The sequence below is a fragment of the Ambystoma mexicanum genome, chromosome 2q (assembly GCF_040938575.1).
Source record: "Ambystoma mexicanum isolate Mex_15411 chromosome 2q, UKY_AmexF1_1, whole genome shotgun sequence".
Taxonomy (NCBI): domain Eukaryota; kingdom Metazoa; phylum Chordata; class Amphibia; order Caudata; family Ambystomatidae; genus Ambystoma; species Ambystoma mexicanum.
Window position 1 is genome coordinate 1,294,781,923 of NC_090924.1, and position 17,543 is coordinate 1,294,799,465.

At 45.3% G+C, this 17,543-nt stretch overlaps 1 protein-coding gene across 1 annotated transcript in view; it reads right to left on the reverse strand.

Annotated features, from left to right (window-relative positions):
• The window catches only part of NEK11 (NIMA related kinase 11), a 1,698,151-nt gene that overhangs the window by 929,130 nt on the left and 751,478 nt on the right, over nucleotides 1-17,543 (reverse strand). The gene's annotated exons all lie outside the window — the stretch shown is intronic.

Here is a 17,543-nt window from a genome sequence, read left to right on the forward strand (position 1 = left end):
TCGACGAAGGCTTGATATTGGCAGTAGGCAATCTTATCCAAAACGTTCAATATAAAAGGAACATTTGTAATAGGGCGATAATTCCCTGCTTCAGCAGGATGTAGGTTTTCCTTCTTAAGCAAGAGAGTAACTCAGGCCTCCTTTATATTCTCGGGGAAATAGGACTCTTGAAAAGATCGGTTTACAAACACGCTAATCCATGGGGCAAGGGTTTGAATATGTTCTTTAAATAGAGTAGCCGGAAGAACATCCCCTTTGCAAGAAGTAGGTTTAAGTTTAGAAACAGTATCAATAACTTCTTCTATAGAGACTATTTTAAAGGAAAATGCAGGGTGGTCTCTGGCAATACCTGGGCAGTCTATTATGGATGATGGAGGATCAGAGATAAGTTTAACTTGAGCATTGATATTATTTTGATGAGTTAAAGCTTTATTTACAAAACTATTAGGAATATTCTGGCACCACAGACTATCAGCCTGAGGCAAAGGAGTTCTGGTACAACCCTTTAATTCCTGAAGAATAGTAAAGAGCTCTTTAGAGCTATATTTTGCTTTGAAAATCCGAGAGTTAAGATATGATTCTTTAGTGAGATAGATAAGCGATTTATAGTGATTACTGGCTGACTACTGATAGGACCTGGGCACTGAGAATTTGGGGATTGATGAGACAAAACAGCTTCTGCAGGGGTTCTTGACCATTCTAATCATTTCTGAGCACAGGACACTCAGGGGAGGAATCGACAAGCCAGTCTAGGTCGGGGACCCTCCTCACCACATGGAGACAATGATGCCAATGGGCGCTGAACAAGACTACCTCATTAGGGCCCAACCAAATCTCTTCTAGCTTGTGGGTATTCAAGGGCAACTCAGTCAGGGTAGAGAATCATATGCAGGCGATAGTGCCAACTATGATATCACCTGGATCCAAGACCATGGAGAAACCTGGCCATCTTCCAGCTTAATTCCCAGGCCCTCTGTATGGCACTGGCTTCTCACTTCATCTCTAAAACTCAGGATATCCTGTCCTCACTCTCCTCCTTTCACACCCTCCCTCTATTCCCTGCTCTTCCTCTGGCCCTTATGCAGCCACCTCTCCTCCCACCTTCTCTGCATTTCCCCTGTTCTCCACAGACAAGGTTTCTAGACAAGTCCGATCTATGAAAGTCTCATCGAAACAGGTTCACCCCTGTTCCTCCAAAACTATCAAGGAGCACATCGACTCCCTGGCTCCTACCCTGCTGATTTCTGCAATTACTCCTTCGCCACTGGAGTCTTCCCATCCCCCCTGAAGCACTCCCTTGTGCACCCTCTTCTTATGAAACCCTCTGCTGACACCTCATGCCTGGCTAACTATCGCCCAATCTCCATCAGTCCCTTCCTGGGAAAGCTCCTGGAGGAACTGGCCATCTCCCAGCTTAATCTCCACTCTGAATCTGTGGGTTGTCTTCATGACTATCAGTCTGGCTTCAGACCAGCCAGAAGCACGGAAACTGCTCTCCTGGACATCCGTGAAGGCCTGCTCTCCAACCTTGACACTAACACCCCCTGCATCCTCATCCTGCTTGATCTCGCCTCTGCCTTTGACACTGTCAACCATGCCATCCTGCTCAACCGTCTCCGTGATAACCTGGGTATCACTGGTCAGGCTCTGGCGTGGCTGACTTCTTTCCTCTCTGACCGACACTCCCAGGTCCAACTTGGGTCCTTCGTCTCCGCTATCATTTTCTCTACTTGTGGTGTGCCCCAGGGATCTAACCTCTCTCCCTGGCTGTTCAACCAATACCTGGCACTCCTTGCCCACCGCATCGCCGCTCTCTGACCCAACTATCACTGCTATGCGGATTACATGCAGCTTATTTTCAGGCTACCCTCGGCCTCCTCATCTCCTTCCCTCATCTCTGACTGTCTGTCTGCTATCCAGGAGTGGTGTGCTGCCAATGACCTCTGCATTAATGCCAGTAAGTCTGAGATTCTCCTCAACGGCACACCCGCTCCCTCCTTTCCTGTAGCTCTCTGGCCGGCCTCCCTTGGCCCTCTTCCTTCTCCAACCTGCAAGGCTAAAAACCTCGGGGTCATCTTCGACTCCACACTCTCCTTCTCCCCTCACATCTCTGATGTCTCTAAGAAGTCACACTGTCAGCTGCACCTCCTCAGAGGTATTTTTCCTTTCCTCTCCTTCCCCCAGAAGCTCACTGTCTCCAGACCTCTGGTTCTCTCTAGGCTGGACTATTGCAACAGCCTCTTTCTTAATCTGCCTGTTTCTACGCTCCGCCCTCTGCAACTTATCCAGAACAGGACTGCAAGACTTGTCCTTGGCCTCAAGCCCAGGGACCGTATCTCTCCAAGACTGAAATCTCTGCACTGGATCCCAGTGGCTGCGAGGATTAAGTTCAAAACCCTCTGCATCGTCCACAAGGTTCTCTGGGGCCTGCGGCCGCAATAACTTCCACTCTCTCTCCCTAAAGATCTTCCTTCTCGAGCTCTATGCTCATCCGCCTCCAACTCCCTCAGAGTCAGTTGCTTCTCTAAGCAACAAGTCGGTGGTAGATCTCTATCTTCGGCTGGGGCCTCCCTCTGGAACAGCCTCCGCGCCCCCCTTAAACTTGAGGAGAACCATCTCCGGTTCTGGAAACACCTCAAAACCTTTCTCTTTGCCTCTGCTTTTTCTCCTCCTCTCCTCTGCTAACCTCCAGGGTGTTACTGAAACTGCACCGGCTACCTGGACATCCTCTGATCCCGGACCCCGGTCCCTCCCCCGCCAGCATCACACACTTGCACTGCTCACCAGGCAATCTCCGCACTTGGGGAATGTTTCTGTATCCCTTCAGTCCCCCACAGCCCTTGACACCTGATGTCTGCACTTAGCCATGCACTTACTTGCCTCATGATGGCCGTTACTTATTGTTTATCTATTCACAGGTACTGCACTGTCCCTGCCCTCTTCCCACGCTCTTGCACGATCTGAATGACACCTGGCTTAGTAAGATCGTTGTCTTTCCTCCCTTTGTTCCCCTCCCTTGCCTCGTTGCGCCTTGAAACACTTGTGTATAGGCGCGTTATACATGCCATATCATATCATATCATGTGCTGTGACTTCAGGTGATGTGCTTTCCAGTGATGTCTCTTCCTGCACCTCATAGGGGGTCAAAGGTCAACTGATGTCCCTTTCGCTTTCCCTATGATTTTCATGAATCAACACCACTCCCTGCATCTTATTCTCACAAATAAGCATCTCAATAGTGCCAAATAAGCACAGGCTTTTTGTGCGCATTCTTTACATGTAGTATATGGGGTCAATGCCAATAGCAATGGTTTAAACAATATTTGAAATGCCGTAATTTTACAGTCCATCTAATCTCATTCAAAATGTCCCAATACATGTATGCCAAAAGAACTATCTGTCCATATTAACAGTATCTCATGTATGATACCATCTGTCAGACTGTCACACTTTTAAGAAGTGTACATGTTTATTCATTTCCATGAACTTTATAATAAAATGTATCACCATCACTTATATTAAGAGTTAAATTATGAAGAATTGGCTTTTAATGTGATACAGAATAAATGTTTTAAGTAAGTAGGAGAATTGGAATTAAGGGTCCACTCCAATGTAGCAACACATATGGAAATCGGTCAAAATTCAAATTTTATGCAGATTTTCTTTTCTAAAGTAGGTAATTGACCTCACTGGGGTAACTTCAGGTGACAACGCTATGAGACCCTGGGGGATTTAGATTTAATGTGACGCTATTTTTGTTTAATTCAACTATCTGACATTGCATGCATGTCTTTTAGAAATGTGACTAGTGGTGCACACACCCTGCACTCCCCACCCTACCCGAGAATCAGTGATCTGTTCCCCCAGTATCCTCACCTGGTTGCTAGTCCATCCGTTGCTGCCAATTGCCCACCCTCTCCCTGCCCTGTAAGCTCCCCGCTCCCCTTTTCTCTGCTTCCCTCACTGTGTTCTTCCCCCTATGATTGTAAAGCGCCCGGTTGCCCCACAAAGCTTGGTCTGCGCTCACTGAATACTCTAATCATGGTGCGGCTGGTCCTGGTGATATCTCTACTGACGGTGAATGAGAATTGTCCAGCATCGGAGTCAGCAGCACAACTCTTATGCTGAGAAACAATGTGATATTCACAAGTGGTGAGGACAACTATGCATCTCAAAAATGAAGCCATTGAAAATAGATCATAGAACAATTGAAAGGGAATGGGCTATTTGGAGTAGATTTGTTGAGCATTTACAGCGCACTACAAAATGCAGATGCCAATATGAAAATGATAACGGACAAATATACCAGCAGATTCCAATGAAGTAGACATGTAAAAATGCCCATTTTGACATATCATGATGCACCGTGTAGATCTGGGAGTATGTCAAGCGACTCCAGGCATGACACTGTGGAAAATGAGACTGTTTCGGAAAGTAGTCAGAAGTGCATAAGCACACACAATTCACTCTATGGGGGTGACAGAAGATGATATGACAGATGAAATGTTAATCGCCACATTCAATTTGCTGGGTCAAAAAACACAAACTTCTTCTCAGGGCCAAAATAACATGACCCCTTCACGTGACTCCTTCACTCAATCTGCCAGCAGAAATTCTGGTTGCTTTCTGTGATGGGGGCTGCCTTTCAGGCTCTATCAGGAGAGGGAGAGGGCCCAGGGGGTCACAACTCCCTTTCCCCCTGCAAGCTGCCTGAATGAGGGTAGGCTCCAGCCCAACCCCTCATTACCTGCTGCAGTACAGGTGGCGGGAAAGAGCAAGGTGGCACCGTGGGATGTGACGTACTTGGTGGCTGGTTCCGGCGCAACACGGGATGCATTGAGCGGGTCAACACCGTCCGCCAGAGAACGCAGCCCAGCAGTCCATCAACCCGGGAATGTGGCGACCGGGACAATACCGGTCACCGCCGAAAGGAGACAACGCGGCTCCAGCTGGCCGTATCAGCTAGAGCCCACGGAACAAGGAAACCCACTTACCTACCGGTGATTTAAAATACTAGGTAAATGCCTTCCCCATTACCACTAGACCATCAGGGAGATCTATATTTAAAGGCCTCCAGAAAGGCCTTGTAAACTCATTATGCCACCAGGGTGGTTTAAAAAAAAAACATTTATTTAAATAAAGACCTCCAGAAAGGTCTTGAATAGCAAACCTCTCTGGGGACCCAGTGAATGGTCCATATGAAAGACAGGGTGTGGTTTGCATGCTGTTTTGAAGACTCTGAAGCCTTCCCCTGTCACAACCCACCCAAGGAGGGTAAGTGATTCGCTAACGTAAGTGGGCAATCGTGGGAGGAGGTGGGGTATTTAAGTGAGTGTGTGTGAGTGGTGCAGTGTGGGTTAGGTAGAGGACAGGAGGTGGAGGAGGATGTCTGAGAGACCAGAGGAGACGGGAGCAAAAGGAGTGCAGAGGCCATTATAAGGAGGGGGTTTGTGGAGTATTTGTGTGCGAGAGATGAGAAGGAGAGATAGGGTAGGAGTAGCGTAATGGTAGTAGTAGCAGCAGAGATAGAAGGATTAACTGGAAGTAGAGATAGTGGGAGGAGGGGAGTAGCGCATGAGGTAATGGTAATAAGTGGTAGAAGTGGTAGTGGGCGTGAAGGATATGTTTGGAGGTGGAATAGGTAGTACACCACTAGTTAGTAGTAGAGGGCGGTAGTGAGTGTTAATAATGAAGTAGGAATAGCAGTAGAGGGAGAGTAGTAGGAGTGATAGAGAGTGGGAGAATAGGATTCATGTTAGGAGCAGAGAGAGATTATAACAAACGAACAGCAACAGGCAAGGGAGTCGATTGGGAGACAAGAGGAAGGGAACAACAGATGTAACAGGAGATAGCGACAGTAAGAAGTGAAGGAGTTGAGAAGTTAGAGAAGTCAGATCAAAGGATGGAGGTGGCAAGGAGGACTGAGAGATCATAGGGACAGCAGTATGGTGAGAGGAGAGTATCTTGGGACAGGGAAGGGTCAAGCGAGATCGTGTGTGCAAGACGAGCAGGTGGACCTGGGTGAAAGGAGGCACCATCCAATAATACCCCTAGACCACTAATGAAGCTAGGAGAGGGAGAGTTAGAAGCCCCTAGACAGTCAGGTATCCGATGCTTAGGGAAGGCACCCTCTTAGTCTTAAAAAGAACAAGAGACAGTTACGGATGCCTGGGTTAGGGAGGTGGGAAAGACCAGGGAAGCTGAGAGAGACCGACCAGTGAATCCCTTAGATCAACCACTTGTAATTGTAAATAAACACACGTGGAACTGCTTCCAGTATCAAGCGTGGTTATGTGTGGTGGACCACACCGTCACAGTTCTCAAAATACATATGAAACAAAAATAAATAAAAGCAAAAGGTAAGGTCCTCCCAACAGGAGGGAACATTTCCATGCAACACCTTGGCTGCTGCAGAACCATAATTATGTGGAACTGCTTTCTAACTCAGACTCCAATATTAAACCATTTGCACTACAAATCGATCCTTGCCCACAGAGTTTGATAAAGAAGACATCACAATGCTGGCTCCTCAATACAATCCCTCATTAACAGCTGGTCCCAAGTTGGGCCCTCCTTAAAAATGCAAGAATAACCCTAGCATCTAAAAAAATCTAACACTGATCGCAACCACTTGGAAAGTTTCTGCCTGATCGCTAACCTACTCTAAGATGCGTGAATCTTGGGGAAGTTGATCACAGAAACCTTAACTTGCATTTCCTGCATTTCCTTTTTCACAACCACCCATATGGTTTTAGACCATCCAGAGGGCCTTAAATCACTCTCCCCACGTCAGAGAGCAAATACTCAAAAAGCCTAGTGCTGCCAGAGGAGTCAAAGAGAAGAAGACTGCAGAAAGAGGAGCCCAGAAGGACCGATGGAGTCTGGGACGCTGAGATGCTGGCCCGGTGTGTGTAAGGGGCTGCAGCATGGCAAGGGAGCTCTGTCTCCAAGAAGCAAGAGCAGTCTGTTGGCCTTGTTCAGAACAGTGCTTGTTCCCCTGGGACGTGAGCCGGTGCCAGGGATGTCTGAGGGGCAGGTGGTGAGACCCTGACCTCAACCCAAGAACCCTTTTACCTGCTCACCAGCGCTGCGCTACTATTGGTGACTTGCGTGAGCCAAAATGAAACTCAGCAGCATGCGGGTGGCTGGAGTGGGAGCAGAAGCATTCAGAAACCGAACAGCCCGGTGTGGGAAAGCGGGAAAAAGCAAAGCAAGAAAAGGGAAAAGTCAAAGCGAAGTAAGTAAAAGCAAAGCGAAGAAAGCAAAGCAAGCAAAAGCTGAAGAAACAGAAAGAAAGCAAAGCAGAGTAATAGAAAAGGGCACTAGAGGTGCGGAAATACAGAAAGACAGAACAAGTGCGCTGGCGGCGTGCAAATAGCCAATAGTGGGTGTGAATCACCCAAAAGTAAGAACAAGTGGTGCAAGTGACCCAAAACCGAGAAAGACAGTAAAGACACATATAGAAGGAAACTAGACAGCTAAGAGTGGGTGCACGCAACCAGAAAGTGAGAAAGAGGGTAGAAACGCCCCAAAATAAATGCAGAAAGTGCAAGAGGCATGTAAATAAAAAAATAAAGGTGCAAGAGAGCATGATGAGGAAAGGAAGGTGCAAGAGAGCATGCGAAAAACAAAGAGAAGAGTGCAAGAAGCACAGGAAGATGAAAAACAAGGAGAAGTGTGGAAAAGGCACAGGAAGGTAGAAAGAAGGTGCAAGTGTGCGCGATAGAAAAGGAAGGTGTGCAGGAAGCACACTACAGAGGAAAAGCACAGAGTGGAGGAGGCACAGAAGAAAAAGAGGTACCAGAGAATAAGGAGAGGGGTTTGAGGTCAGAGGAGGAGCAAAGAACCTGGCGTTCTCGAATGTCTCTCATACTACCCAATGCAAGAACTGTACAGTGAAATGTACACCCTGACAAGAGGAACATTTTGTTTGTTTGTTGAACTGCGTAAAGAGAGGCCCGGGCTTAAGGAAGGGATCCCTAAAATGGCCATGAAAGACATTTTTGAACTTTGTGAAAAGATGGCTAGAATTGGGTAAGGGATCCCTAAGAGCCCTAACAGGAACAGTGTGTTTTTGGTTGGAACTGGAAGGATTAAAGCTTGGGGCAACCCTGTTGAATTGAACTACTTTGAACTGGCAGACCTACACCCATGGGTAAGACTACCAGAAACCAGCTGTGGTGTACATTTCCTTTTGATTCACAATTTTTCCTTTAAGAAGATCCCTATCACATTTGATTTAAGAATGAGGGCAAGCATAGGTCTGGACACAGACAAACTTTGGTTTTGGACTTACGGGCATCAACGTCCCTTAGAAGCCTCAGTTAAGGGAACATTCCTCTTAGAGTTCAGGCTAAGTAGGCATTACACCAACCCCACAAAGTCTGATAATAAAGGTTTTCAAACTGTTACTTTTGAGTCTGTGTCTCTCTTGATACCATGCCTGTCTCCCATATGGTGTCCGAAATGGGATGCAACTCAACGGAAACAGGTAATGGGACCCTGAAATATGAAAAACTAAGTGACAGAGCCTCCAACCCCACAGTGGCAACTAAAGGTTCTGTTCAGTTGGATCTTTGTAGAAACCATCCTGCCAAAGGAAAAATGTCTCATCCCTATTGATCTTGTCTTTAGTCCACCTCCTGGAACCTACACCAGGTTGCCACCCCAATCAGGACTTGCATGGAAGTTTGGCATCAATGTCCTGCCAGGGGGGATCAACCCTGATTTTAGAGGGACTATCCAGCAATTACTCCACAATCATATCATGGGGAAGAGGCCTTTCAGATCCAGGGATGGGATCAAATAGCCCAGAGGGTACTTGAGAGGATGATGCCACCTGTCCTCAAAGAAGAGGCTGAGAAAGATACCACTGACAGAGGTGCTTTGGGTTTTGGGAAGCTGATGCCCAACCTAGTTCTATCCAAACTCCGCCCATCAGTGATGAATGTTCTGACATACTTCCCGATTTGGCCTTTGCTCAGCGAAACAATTCCTTACTAGATGAAGCCCTCCTACAAGTTTTAGCCAAGTCTGAGGGTCAGAAGGGAGGAGGGCCATTTTTCTTTTAAAAGAAAGGACTCCTGTATAGAGGGAATGTTACTCCAGAAGGGATACCTAAAACACAACTAGTGGTTCCCTGAAGTCACAAACAGATAGTGCTTGAGATTGTATACTCACATCTTACAGGGGGACATCTGGGCTAGGCCAAAACTCAGGCTCACCTAACCAGCAAATTCTACTGGCCAGCGATACATATCGATACAAAGAATTTCAACTAGACCTGAAATATGTCAGCATACCAGGACTCACTTACCACCTCCAGCCCCTTTGAACCAATTACCCATCATCAAAGTACCATTCTCGAGGATTGGGATGGATATTGTTGGACCCCTTGAAAAATCCAAGTTAGGGAAAATACATGTTAGTGATAATCGACTATGCCACCCGATACCCTGCTCAATAATACCACTCAGCAGATACTCAAACATTTACACCCCTTCCTCTCTCGAGTGGGCTTCCTTAAAGCAATTGTAACATACCAGGATACCACCTTTATGATTAAGCTCATGAGGGTGGTAAAAGAGCTACTTCATATAACCACCTTGAGGACGTTTGTTTACCATCCCCAAATGGACGAATTAGTTAAACAGTTTAACAAGAACCTTAAGACTATTCTTAGGAAATTAGTCGATGCAGATGGGACCAACTGGGATCCAATGATTCTGTGGACCATGTTTGCCATAATAAGGAAAACACCTCAAGCTTCCACCAGTTTCTCACCTGTCGAATTACTGTATGGGCGAGAAGCCAGAGATGTTTCAGACATGCTTTGAGAAACATGGAAGGAAAGGTAAGAAGCTCCAATACCACTCTCACAGACAGCCTCTCAATTAAAAGAACACATGACAGCTGTTCTATCCCTGGTACAAGACCACCTTGGTAGAGCCAGAAGTCAACAAAAGGCATTTTATGACAAAATAAAATCTCCCTTTGGACATTCTCCATCGGCAAAAGGTCCTTGTACTTCTCCCTACCTCAGACAACACGCTTATTTCTCAATTACTTGGGCCATATGAGGTATTGGTCAAGACAGGACCCTGTAATTATAAGATCGCACAGCCAGTCCATCGCCAGAAGACATAGATCTACCATTTAAACTTGTTGAAAGAGTGGAAAGAGAACATCTCTGAGTCTAATGCTATGGTGTAATCTTGTTTGATACCGGAAGAGGTGACTAATAATACTCAGATTCCCTATGATATCACCAACACTCAACAACAAGATCTCAGTACCGTGCCCAGATGTAAAGTACAGACTTAAATAAGTCCATTGGTATCTTATCAGGACGGGGAATGTATCAATTGTTTGTACTATGATTGCCAGATTGAACTCTTTCACTATAAATACTAGGGGCTGTGAAGGCGTCATGAGTGCGATACAGACAACAGATTTAATATTCAGAACAAAGTAATTCATTAACTCAAATGTCAGGATGGTAAAAGGCCTATCTTGCCCTATGCTAAGGTGGGATTCCCCTACCTGAACGAAACTAAGGAAAGTCACATTCAAAGAGTCCAATTTAAAAGTCTGTCTGTGTCCAAAGCCTATGCTTGCCCTCGCAACTAAACTAAACAATGTGTAGGGATGTTAATAACCAAAGGAATGGTGATCAACATAAAATTATGAGCTGCTTCCAGCTCTCAGCTTCTTCTTCAACTCCCCTTCCCCAAGTTAAAGAAAGTTCCGCAAAAAGTCTCACGGTTACCTTCCACTATAGTTCCACACAATCCTTCGGGGGTCCCTTCCCCAATGTTCAGCAACACAGCTCAAAAGAAACAGATCTTGAGGCTTTGTTCTCAAGACAACAAAATGTAACTCCTCATGTCTCAGGATTCCCTTCCCCAACTCTTCAGTTCTGCCAGTTATACTTATTTCAGTCTTTAAAGCAAGTGGTTTAACAAAAATCAGGATTAGCTTGACCTTTTTCCATGATTGCCTTATCCATTCCCTGGCAAGGCCCCTTCTTGGCTTATTCCACAAGGTATTTTGTTTCTCACAGTTCAGGGCTCACTGTTCTAGGCGCAATTGTCAGACCAAACGGTCCACCCATCACAGTTTGCGCAACCAGTGTCAGTCACTCTCTTCGTTGCCCTCTTGGATTTATGGAGGATATTTACAGTTCTCTGGCTTCTCCCCGGTAGCCTCCTGGCTTTGCCAGAGCGTGTCCCACACCTCTGACCATTCTGGGCCCTGCTGCACTTTATTTGGTTACAAAGTTCACTTTGTGGTGGTCTAACTCCTGTCCCAACTTTCTATGACGTTCCTTTCACCCATATGCTTTTTCTTCTATATTGTTGTCATAGGAGCACTGTCCCTCTGACTGTTTTTACTATTTGCTTTGCCCATAAAGTGTCACTTAATTTCATAATCACAGAGCTGAATTGCGAGATTTTGTTCTGTTCAGTATTAAAAAAATATCCAATGCGCCTATTTGCAAAGTTTCATTCAGTTCGGTGTTTGACAAATGTTCAGTGTTCAATGTGCATCTAGCATGTTTAAACAAATGTTCAATATGCTTAATTTGAGGTACCCATTTGGTTTGGTATTCAATATGCATCTTGCATGTTTACTTTCAAGTTTATCTTTCAGTCCGGTAAAGCCTTACCGCTTGGCCACTCTCTAAGAACGCCCCTGGCCGCCGAATGCCTTTCCCATTACTCACTGGTCTTTGGTGCTGTTCCTCAGCAGACCACTCTATTTCTTCACAGCCATGCCGGTGGTGGGCCAGGTACTACGAGCTGCAATCTCACTGTGGGCCTTCCTAACCCACGCTGGGTGCTCCGTAGGGATGCAGTTGGCATCCTGCTCTCTCCTGAACCTCTGCAGCTACAGCTGCTGGTTTGTGTAGCACAGAGGCTGCCACTCCAGCAAACGCCCACCGGCCCAATGTGCCTTGGGCTTTTCAGGCTTCCTGGGCTTCTGGCCGGCATCCTGGCTCCTCCACAGGTCCCACCACGGCTGTCTCCTCCGAAAACGGGTCTCCTGCTGGTCTCCTTCCAACAGGTCTCCCTGTTTCTCCCCTTGCTGCACATTCTGTCTCCCTTTATACACGTGCAACCCTTTAACAGGTTGCAGGTGCGTACTTCCAATTGGATTTGCCTGATCATGGTTAGGAGGATTTGCCTGACCTTCACTACTCTTTTCAGGCATCTTCCTCGTCCCAGTTCTAAAGTGGTGATATGGTCTAGTGTACATTACTCTCAGTCTCCTCTTCCTCGTGTCTATACTGCCAAGTGTCAGATGTGGGGAAATGGGAGGGGGTGGCTTATAACAGCCCATAAAGGACGAGGAAGGGTTAGGTTGGTTGGTCGTCAATAGTGACAGGGGGAATACCATGTCTCACCAGAGGGCACCCCACTCCCAATTCTCAGGGACCTCTACCCAGGTGATCCTCCCTCACTTCTCCACATCCAAAAATGATGGCCTTTTCCTGGCCACCTGTGCTGAGGATCCAAGGGGAGCAGGAGTGAGAATACCCTTAGGTTTCTCACAGGGCGTGGAACTGTAATTATCTATGGACAGGGGAAAGGGTATCTGTCCGATAAACACTCTGGTTTCAGATTAGAGATTCTTAAAATATTCATGCTGTTTTGCCTCTGGGATTTTGCCCTGAATTGTTGTATTCTCCGCTAGGCCTGTGCCAAGAATTTCCAAAACCTTATAGTGTCTTTGGGCCTCATTCCGGGTTTGGAGCTAACCATGGAGTAATTAGCTCCATGGTTGCCTCCGAAACTGTCCCAAATCCGGCATGGTGAATGGAGTAATTACCGGTCCATTCCAGGGTTGGAGGGACCGGTAATTCCCCATTCACCTTTTGCCCTTCCCCATTCCCATTTCTGCCCCATAGGGCTCAATGGGAATGGGGAAGGAGGTAATTACGGCACCGTAAATTACGGTACCGTAATTACCTCCAAAGTACCTTTGCGGGTCCCGTACTTTACTCCTGCTAAAAGCAGGCGGTAAGGAAGGACCCGCAAAGGGACCTCGGAATACAGAGGTAAGGGATTACCGGCATCGGCACCCTTACCGGTGCCGGTAATTCCTTACCTCCAACCTCGGAATGACCCTCTTTATCTTTTATAGCCAAGAGCAAGAAAGCCAAGGAGGACCAAGATGAACTGCCTGATCAATGGATTTTTTACACCGAAAAATTTGGATTTGAGCACCATTCTGCCCACAAATCCCCATTTGTTCAACAGGGATTTTCAGGCAGAATGGCACACAAATCACTGGTTTTCAGCGCAAAAAATCAATGAATCAGGCAGGATGTGTCATATTCCTCCTTCTTATTTTTCAAGTAATGATTGGGTTATTATAGAACTGCTGCTAAGGGGAAAATGTAGTACAATGGGGGTATAAAGAATGGAAGCACCACGCTTATAGACAACTAGAATATCAAAATGGGTACAAATCTTTAAAAAGGGATCCCACTTTGAAATTGAATGCTGTTTTGAAAGAGAAACTTACTCAGGGTTAATAGAGAGTTATTGAATAAAGATGAATTCTGATTCCCACAGGTGACTCATCCCACTGTGCCCGTCTTTTACTTATTAACTTTGGTCGTGTTGGTTGTAATAAACATTGATTCCAATGAATCATACGGTATCTTCGGTGAGTTTCATCAAGGTTTACCATGATAAATTGTCCTCATCCGCCTATACAATAAATGCCGGCTGTGTTGTTGTGCACCGACCTGATTGCGACCAATAAAAAGCGGTGTGAATTTGGTTTCAGTATGCATGATGGATTTTGGTGTGATTATGAAAACTAGGTATGATATTTTATTGCAAATGCAAGCAAAGGTGAGACAACAGCTTCTGTAGAAAAGGTGCTTGTATTTAATGTCTTGATTTATTATTTGAAACAAAACAGAATATACAGATTAAAAACAGCCTATTCCATATTTTCCTAAGGGATTGATGCAGTGCAGTAGATCTGGGATATTTCACTGTAAAACTAATAATTTGAAAAGTAAATATGTTCTTTAGATAGAAAGTCGTTCCACCTCTGAAACTCAGTCCTCGGTAGTCAATTCCCACACTTGAACATTCCTGCCATTTGGCTTTTTATAGCCAAGGAACCCAGATGTCACTCTTGTTCAGGAGTAGCATCCAGACTCCCAGATTCCCCTTCTGCAAGCACCAATCTGACCATGAGCATGTAGAGTGATCGCTGTCACGTTGGGTACCTGATAATGATTTAGACGGCCTCATCCACCCATTATGTAAGGGCAGGGGTGTTCTCTTCTTCAACGTTATTTCTTTCCTTTATGTAATTTAGAGGGTACTTACTACCCCCTTAAGTGTGCTTAAGTTTTTATTACGAGGGGGAAATACTCTCTGCCTCATGGAGCAGTTGGATGTTTTGGATTTGGCGACTTGTTATTATCTTCATTAACCACTCAAGCACAAGTAGAAAAATTATCAATTTACCATGCAGCCTGGAAGAGACGTAGCTCTTACAAGCAGCGTTGGGCATCTCTCTCCCTAGTTTACAGAGCGATGCTAGCTTCTACAAAGTGGTGGCTGTATAGACCCTAGACACACGTTCCACTCCCCCAATGAGCAATGTAAATTTGAGATGGTCTCCTAAAAATACAGAGTTTCTGTCCGCTGAGATATACAGTAGAATATTCCCTCTAGCTGGTCAGTATCTTTCTGTTGGCTCCATCATTAGTATGGACGGAACATCCTTCTATGAGAGATGAGAGTAGTGTGTATGAAACCAGTCATAACCTGTCCTTCCTCTAGTTTGGCAACTAAACATAATTCACTTCAGACTTGGTATGCCAAGGACTGTAGACGAATAAAACCAATACTCTGTGCCACTCTAAAGCTAATAAGGGGGCAAATTCACTTTTGATTGAAGAACTAACAGCCAAATGTTGGCACACAATAACAAGGAAAAAGAAAGAAGACATTAATCAGATATGGAATGTCTTTAAACAGGCGGTCAACAAACACATTTACTCATCCTTTTGCAAAATAGCCAAATACAGGGATACCAATGTGTCTCTGTGCCTAACATTGTTTTTTCCTGAAAATGTCTGGTACAAACACTTCAAAAAGACTTACAGCAACTCTTCATCTCCCATTACTAATGAAACATTCGATTACACTATAGATCTGGCATAATAGGACTCAATGGGAATGGGGACTATGGAAGCACCGGCACCGTTATTAACGGTGCCGGTGCTTCCGTGAAACTCTGCGGGCGGGTGCCGTTTCACCCACCAGGTGTGACCCTGGCGGGCGGGACGGCACCCACTCGCAGACTCGTAGTGTGCTTGTCCCGTAACAATGGTGCTGGTAGGCTTATCGGCACCGTTGTTACAAGACCAACACACTTGTAATGAGGCCCATAGTCATTGTCAAAAGGCATAGAGCAGCCAATCAATACTCAGTGCGTGTGCCTGTGTGCGTACTTATGTGACTTCATTGGGATTGGTAGCGTACCCTGATTAGCATGATGCAAAATCACTTTAGAAGGGACCATCACAAACCTTTCCAGGCGTATCAGATCTTAATTGGAGAGCACCCGCTGCTGAGCTGATTTTATATTAGTCACTAGTGGGGAGATGCTATTTCGACTCTAGTAAGTCCACTCATTAATATATATATATTTATATATATATATATATATATATATATATATATATAATGATGCCCCATATATAATCTTTAACATATATATATATCTATATCTATATCTATATATATATATAGATATAGATATAGATATATAGATATGTTAAAGAGTGTATATATATATATATGGGGCATCATTTTTATTCCTCCATGGTTTATTTTTAAAAATGTTTGTACTTTTGCACTTTAAATGCATTCATACATTTTCTTTTCTCAAAAGCACGGTTACTTTTTTGGTGAAGAGTATCTTCTCTATGTTTGGCGACAATTACTGCACTTTAATGTGCTTCTGGGTATTGTAGTGTTGTATTTTAAAGTACACAAATGTGAGTCCTATCTCGGTTTCAGTCTCCATGACAGCTGTGGAAGACAGTGAAACTACGGTGTTGCTTTTACCTTTGATGGATAAAGAATGAAACCTTTTTCTACCACATCAGCCCCTGTCATTTGTTCTTATTTTGTATGCCATGCTGTACCCACATGTTAGGCGATTGCAACTCACTTCCTTTTGGAAGTAAGCTCAAACAGTCCAAAGATGTTCTCCTCGTAGCGCGCTTTCATGCCTCCACCTTTCCTTTTTGTTTGCATATCTAACTCGAGACTGGAGTTCCAGAAGGGCTGCACTGGGGCTACACATGCCTGACTTTGGAGTGCAATACTGATGGTAACACCCCCCTCCCTCTCCACTGAGGACTAATATTGTAAAATGCAGGAGAGTTAGATCCTGGCTGGCTCTACACTACAGTTACCAGAATTCCATGCTGCCACATACTGGTACTTACCAGAGGGAGTCATCCCTGAACACCCGAATCCTATCAGCCTCCCTGAAGATTGCTGTGGCATGAAAGCACGCTAAGAGAGGAACATCCTTCCACTGTTTGTGGGGGGTGGGTTGGTGGATAGGGGCACGGTTGGGGAGCATATTGGGCACCCATTAAAAGAAATAAATAAAGTCGACTTAAAAGAGTCAAACTAAAAGTCCACAAACTTATTTTGGTCATACTAAACACACAGAACTCTTTCCTTCACTATGCTGTGAGAGTAGATATATGATATGATAAGTAATTTATAATGTGCTTAATACCCAGAGGTTTCTAAGAGCAGACCTGGGGATCGAACGTGTGTTGCTCCGTGTCGTCTTGCTTCCAAGGCGAGCACGTTGCTCCTGAGCTATCCTCCGTATCATTTAAAGTAAATAAATGCATGTTGTGGTGGAGATCCAATGCCCCTTGGAACTGATTAAATGAAAAGAAGGCGTCAAATGACTTCATAGGTGTAAATGAACACCAAGATTGGACTTTCCATTTATGATTAGAATCATTGTTTTGGCGGGAGTTAGGACTGGTGCCAGAAGGCCTAGCAGTGATATTCTCGAGTTTTCTCAGGTCAGGTGACCGGTGTTCTCTGAAGCTCAGGGTTTCGGGAGGGCGGATCGGGTCAGTCAGGTGTGGTCCCATTAGACACAGGAAGCTGTTTTCCTTGACTTGCAAGCCGCCGAATGAAGCCATGGCTGTCTACCATTGACTAAAAATGATGTGTGAGCCTAGTTTCTCCGACAATGCTGACCTTATGCTAGCCTCACACCATCTGCCCAGTGTCCTCTTTCACTTTCTGCCCTCGTTTTGTGATCTCTGGTTCAAAACCCAGCTCAAAAAGGATGTTATAGTAATATTCATATGATAAATGTTCCATGAAGTCCAGCGCCCCAGCAATGCCACTCTCTGTGGCTAAGAAAATGGCCAGAGTCAAAACTCACAGTAGAAGGACAGGAGTCTGCATGGCTCTGTGGAAGTCAAAGTTCACCAAACGAAACTGTTAAGACACTACAGAGAG